Genomic DNA, 6,728 nt, shown 5'->3' with positions numbered 1-6,728 from the left:
TGTTTCAATGAGGCTACTGTTGTCAGCATTTTTGTGAGATTTAGCCTTGCTGCCATGTATGGCATTGCAGTGGCAGCTTTTGGAATGTTGTACACCATTGCTACTGGTGTGGCCATTGATGCATATCGTCCCATTAGTTACAATGTTGGAGGTATTGCTGAGATGGCTGACATGAGTCACAGGATATGCGAAATAACTGATGCCCTTGAGGCCACTGGAACCACTACTGCAGCTATTGGAAGGGGGTTTGCCATTGGTTCAGCCGCCCTGGTGTCTTTGGCTCTCTTTGGTGCCTTTGTGAGCCAAATAACTGATGCCCTTGAGGCCGCTGGAACCACTACTGCTGCTATTGGAAGGGGGTTTTCCATTGGTTCAGCCACCCTGGTGTCTTTGGCTCTCTTTGGTGCCTTTGTGAGCCGTGCTGAAATTTCCACAGTGGATGTTTTGACACCTAAAGTTTTCATTGGGTTGATTGTGGGTGCAATGCTTCCATACTGGTTCTCTGCCATGACCATGAAGAGTGTGGGAAATTCATTTCTTATTATCTGGAATTTTGCTTCCCTTTCTAAGACACTAGAGAAGCTACAGGAAAGAAGGAAAAGCGAGCTAAAACTAATGGTGTCCGAAGATTCTATGAAGCAGAAATTGCAAGAGCTGCAGAAACGGCTAGGGAAGAAACATACCTTTGAAGAAGTCGTGTCTTTGATCCAATCCATTCTTCTTGAAACCTATTCTTATGCTTCTTCGTCACTTTGTAAATGCATTTATTCTGTAATTTTTTGGGCTGCAACGATTTTGCAGACTAGATATATAGCACCAGGATTCTGGCATGCAGGTTTGAGGCTTTTTGAAGATGCATAACGCATTGTTGTTGAGTCTTCACTGAAGGAGCACCTGGGAGCATGCACTGCTAGGGCTCTTGAACATTTAGATGAGGTAGAGAATGGACCCCGGGCCTCAGACTCCACCAAATACTCCGTACAAAGATTCTAGATTTCTATTTGAAGGACATTTAACAGTTGGGCCTGAGCCCCGACCACCTGCATGGCTTGTGGCATAGAATTTACTTACAACTCTTGGTAACACACAAGAGCAGGTTAGTGCTTCTGAGTCTTCTCAATCCCATGGGGAGAGTACTAGAACAAACAATTTTGGTCCTGATGCTGCTTCTGCAATGCTGGAAAAGTTGGTAAATACTAAGCTAGAAATCAGTGGTTTGCAGGACCTTGATTCTGTCATTGAAGCTTCACTACAGGAAATTGGTGTTGGACCAAAGAAGCCACCAGCCTCAAAAGAGATGGTTGCAAGGCTTCCAATCATCACAATCACACATGAAATCTGGGTGAAGCTAGGGAGAGAGACAGAATGTGCAGTTTGCAGGGAGAACTTGGTTATAGATGACAAGATGCAGGAGTTGCCTTGCAAGCTTTTATTTCACCCAAATTGCCTCAAGCCATGGCTGGATGAGCATAATTCGTGCCCAATCTGTAGGCATGAGCAACAAATAGATGACCATGCATATGAGAGCTGGAAAGAATGTGAAAAGGAGGCTGAAGCAGAAAGGAAAGGAGCAACAAATGCACTCCAAGGTGGAGAATATATGTTGAATACTATTGGTGCTTCTACCATAGTAGAGTAGTTGGATAAAAAAATTGTTAATTTTCAGAGGAAAATTTTTGCCAACTGGGGGAACTAGTGGAGGGTTTCAGATATAGCAATCTCTCCATCCGGAGTGTTACATTGAAGTGCTTACGCCGCTTGTGTCATCCAGTGGGTTGACGTGGATGCCACAGATGCTACTTGGGAACATATGGCAACGTTTTGGCACGCATCCCTACCTTCAAGTTTGAGGACAAGCTCTTTTTCCAGGAGGGGTGTAATGTTAGCAGGCTGAGTCATTTAAAGATGCCATGGCTGAGTCAGTTACTTAGTCATTAAGTTACTTAGTTAGTAAGTTAAGTCAATTACTTAGTCATTAAGTTATTTACATTAAATGCCGTGGAGGGGCAATCTGTAATTTTCTCTTGAACATTGTTGACATGGTCACTATTTAGGGTGTAAAGAATGGAAAAGAGACAAGTCTGAATTTAGGTTAACCAGAGGGTTTTGAGTTCTCCTAAACGAGCTCAGGGGTGTGCGTTCTCCTTAAAGAACCGAGGGTTTTCAATCTTCTCTTTGGCTTGATTTTCTTTTCTTTTCTTCTTCTTCCCTAAAAATCGTTGTGTTAGATCCGGGATCAGAACAGCTTCCCCCACAAGAATGGTATCCCGAACATCATTAAAGATCAATTTCCCATTGCCTACATAGTTGTTAACAGCAACCCTTATAAGCTCCCAACAATTTGGCAAAGACGCCAAAAGAATTAATGCATGAACCTCATCATCAAATTTAATTTGAACGGATGTCAATTGATTGACAATTGTGCTAAACTCATTCAAATGCTATGCTACTGATGTTTTCTCTGTCATCTTTAAATTGAAGATTTTTTTTTTTTGTGAGATGTACCTTATTATTTGTGGAAGGTTGCTTATACATGTCAAACAGAATCTTCATCATCCCCACTGTGGTTTTCTCTGACCCCATGTTGTGAGCAACGTTCTTTGACAGTGTTAATGGGATTACTCCCAACACCTATCTATTGATGAGATTCCACTTATTATCCTTTGTACCTTCTGGTTTCATATCCAGAAGTGGTGTGTTCAGCTTTTTACGGTATATATAATCTTTGATCTGCATCCTCCTGAACGCAAAATCCATACCATCAAACTTGTTGATTCCAAGTGTCAATCCTTCTCCGCCAGCCATTTCTTTCAATTACAAACCAAAACTCTGATACCAATAGTTAGGAATTAGATGCTCTAATTTCAAACTAATGAGATCAATAATAATAAACATGAAAAAAATAAAAGCAAGCAACGAAAAATAACAACAAGATTTATATAGGTTTGCCTTGAGGTGAGACTATATCCTTGCTTCTGCCGCTACAATAATCTACTATGAAGATGAAATAATTTACAAAGAGAAACCACACACACTTACAGGTGCTTTTCTCTAACATCTCGGACTACAATTCCAAATGCTCCTCAGGATGATGATACTCGTCAAAATGATAAAACCCTAACAACGGTGCCCCCATATATAAAAATAAAATAGGGGAATTGGATTACAAGTGTGAAATCCCCACACTACCCTTAATGACACATCAGTCAATATATCGTGTCAGACGGTAAGATTTAATTAGGCTCCACAACTTAACATGCAGGGCATGAAAGATTCTTCAAAATATACGCCTAGATATGACCCGATGGAGTGGGAGCTTATATGTCTAATTTTTTTTCCTTTTCAATTGTCAAAAGATGGGCCCAAACCCATGCGACCAAGGAAGGCCCACACATCCAAAAGATGTGGAAGATGCCTCATGGCCCATAGACCAAGGAGAAGGCCCACAGACCCATAAAATGTTGGAATGATGGTAAATAAAGAGTCGTCTCTTAGAGATGGCATTGGTGTAATTAGTTTAAGTACCAGGGACATAATTGTAATATTTTTGGATTATTAATCTATAAATTGAGATTTAGGGGAAGGGTTAGGAGACAAGTCCATAACCTCTTCTTCCTCCTATTTTCTCCAATTATGCGTCTCTCCTTTTATCCATGAGCTAAATCTATGGAGTCCTGAAAATCAACATGGTATCAAAACATGATTTTTAGGACTCGTATCTGTAGTTTTTAGAATTCTCGGTTTTTTTGGGTGCGTGATTCTGTGTCTTCTCCTATTTTTTATTTTAAAATTTCTCGATCTTATTTACTCTATGGGTTTTTTCCCTTACATGATTATTCAAAGTCTGTTGTTGTTTGTCTTTACTGCTGATAATTCTCTGCCTCGATCCTATTCCGGCAAGGTTCATATTTTTATTTGTGTGATTTAATATTGGATATCTCTTGGCTCCTTTCCATTGTTTTTTGCCAGTTACCGGTTGCTTGGTAACATAAATATTTCTGAGTCTTTGTTAATCAATGTAACCACTTCAACTGGAAGCTAGAGAATCGTTGTGCTCCAATATTGGGCATCCACATGATGCAGATAGGATTGATGGTTTTTGCGAATCCTTGGTAGTCGTTGTTTCTGATTATTGGCTCCTAAGAATCCTTACTGATTCTGGTTGCTGATTTTGTTACTCTGTGCATCTGTCATTGGATACCAGTAGAGTAAGAGAATGTTTCTGAAGTAGTTAGTGTCCACGTATTCATCTGCTGCTGATTATATTGTGAAATGCTTGTATGCATTAGAGTATGCATGGTACTCATTATTCATCTGCTGCTGTAGTCTCCATGTAACAAAGCAGAGGGAGCAGTAATCTCGGTAGAGGGAGCATTAATTTTTTTGCAGTCTGGTATGTGGTGGTCTTGATGTAATCAGAGTAGAGGAAGCACTGAATCATCATCATTGAAGTCATTCCTTGCTGTTGCAAAGGCAAGAATGGAAGTGGCAAGCTCAGACACATCTGTCTCTGAGGAAACTTGCCCACATTGGTGAAGCAATTAGCGACCTATTCAGATTCCATATCACAATCTCTGGTCTGTGTCATTGCTTCTATTTAAGGAGTGTTACAACAAGAATTTCGGTTTGGAATTTCTATTTTAGGGGTGTTCCAGATTTCCCGCTGGTATTTCTGTTTGGACATCTCATTAACAGAAAATATGCATCCTTTTAAGAAGCATAATTTTTGGTTTGGATTTCTGTTTGGATAACTGCATCTCATTAGCAGGAGATACGTGGCCCTTCAGCAACAGATCAAGGTTTTGTCAGATTTTTTTTCAGCAACAGAGGCATCTTCATCTTCCTTGGTATGGCTTATACAAGCTGTTGGTTTACCGATTGATTTCCAGAAACTTATCTTGATCTTACTGCTGATTTTATGGAAAATTCTCTATTCGGTACCTTGAAGTTAATATACCAGGAAGAGAGTCTTTGTTTTTAATGTTCTCTGCTATCTTTTGAAGAAAGAATCGTATCTTCCTGCTGTCAAAATCTTCTAGCTGGTTTACTGAGCTGGTTCTAATCCTGCTCTGCTTGGCAATCACCGGCACAACTGCGTTACCATTTCTGCTTCGTATGAATCTGAGTTTTTTTACAGAAGATATCTTGATTCTGTATTACCACCTACTGCTATTAATCTGAATAAAATATCGCTGAGTTGCTGATTTTAACTGCTGGTTCTTCTGCATTCGTCGTTGCTGCTTCATTGGAAGATCTTACTACTGTTTTAAGGAAACTTCTGATTCATCTTAGAGCTGCTTCCTCGGGATCCTTTGTTCATCACTGATAGCTGCGACGATACCTCTCAGCTCTCTCTATTTTTCTGCTGTGTTAGGAAGAGGGGAAGACGATATATAAATTAAATTTCCAACTTAAGTGTGTTGGAAGATATGGTGGACGTCCATTTTATACAGAAAAATCTTATAGACCATTTACAGCAAACTGGGTATTCATGATGTTCTCTCACCCTCAACTTGAGGGGGAAGTATTAGAAGATGGACATAACACACCAAGGAAGACCCACACATCCAAATGTGTTAAAATATGGGCTCAAGCCCATAAGACCAAGGAAGGCACACACATCCAAGAGATATGAAAGATGGGCTCAAGGGCCATCGGCCAAGGAGAAGGCCCATAGTTTCATATAGTTATAGAAGGATGGTAAATAAAGAGTCATCTAATAGAGATGGCATTGATGTAATTATGTTAAGTTCTAGAGCATAATTTTAATATTGTAGTTTCATTAATCTATAAATTGAGCTTTAGGGGAAAGGTTAGGACAAAAGTCCATAACCTCTTTCTTCTTCTTGTTTTATCCCAATATATCATCTTTCCTTTTCTCCATGAGTTAAATGCATGGGGTCCTGAAAATCAACATGGTATCGGAGCATTGATTTTTAGGACTCATAGCTATGATTTTTAGGATTCCAGAAACCCTTTTTTTTGTCATATTTTTTATAGTTCTTTTTTTGTCATCTCCTTCAGATCTATGATTATTTTAGTTCTTTGGCTTTCTTTACATCATTCCTGAGAGGAGAGTCTCCACCATCTGAGTGTTGAATCCTTTGCCTTTCAACATCACTTGGCTCTAGATCAGTCATCAGTCGCTAGCCATATAGTGATAGTTTTATTACTGAAAAGAGTAGTACCAATGTCAAAAAAGGAAGAGATGTTTGTGATGCCAAGAAGACTAAAAAGAAACTTTTATTGTGGTCTTTATATCAGAGTCGTATATGGTATTACTATTACACCTTTGGTCCCTATCGACAAGCAAGATCTGATCTATGATAGGGATATGGAGTGCGAGGAGGTGATGAAGAAGGCAGGGAAGGAGGTGCAAGTGTTGTACATCCTTCATCTTGGGCACTGATTCTACATGAAATAAATTGCCGTCATCTCCGTCCCCATCCAGCCCACGTCCACATGCATTTTCCACCATGCTTATCAATTCATCTAAAATAGAGTAATTGGCTCAGAAAAGGAGAAAGTAGAAATCTTCGCCGCCGAAAAGTAGAAGAAGAGAGGGTGCCACGACGTTTGCAATAGCTGCGATTCAAGCACTAGTGATGGAGGCGATGAATAGCAGACTCTACTTGTTTAGTTGTTGTCCTGTTGCATGCTTTCCTCATATAGCTGTTGAATTTATAGAAAAGTGAAATACTTCATTGATATCAATAACTTGAACTTCT

The 6,728-nt window shown here is 39.7% G+C and overlaps 1 pseudogene; it reads left to right on the top strand.

Annotated features, from left to right (window-relative positions):
• The first annotated feature begins 615 nt into the window (after positions 1-615).
• Positions 616-1,639, top strand: LOC137963182 (E3 ubiquitin-protein ligase AIP2-like; annotated as a pseudogene).
• The last annotated feature ends 5,089 nt before the right edge of the window (positions 1,640-6,728 follow it).

The sequence above is a fragment of the Aristolochia californica genome, unplaced genomic scaffold (assembly GCF_029961685.1).
Source record: "Aristolochia californica isolate CCGP_79_NKW_82.1479 unplaced genomic scaffold, dmAriCali1.0.hap1 SCAF_4, whole genome shotgun sequence".
Taxonomy (NCBI): Eukaryota; Viridiplantae; Streptophyta; class Magnoliopsida; order Piperales; family Aristolochiaceae; genus Aristolochia; species Aristolochia californica.
This window is presented reverse-complemented; position numbering and strand designations above follow the sequence as displayed.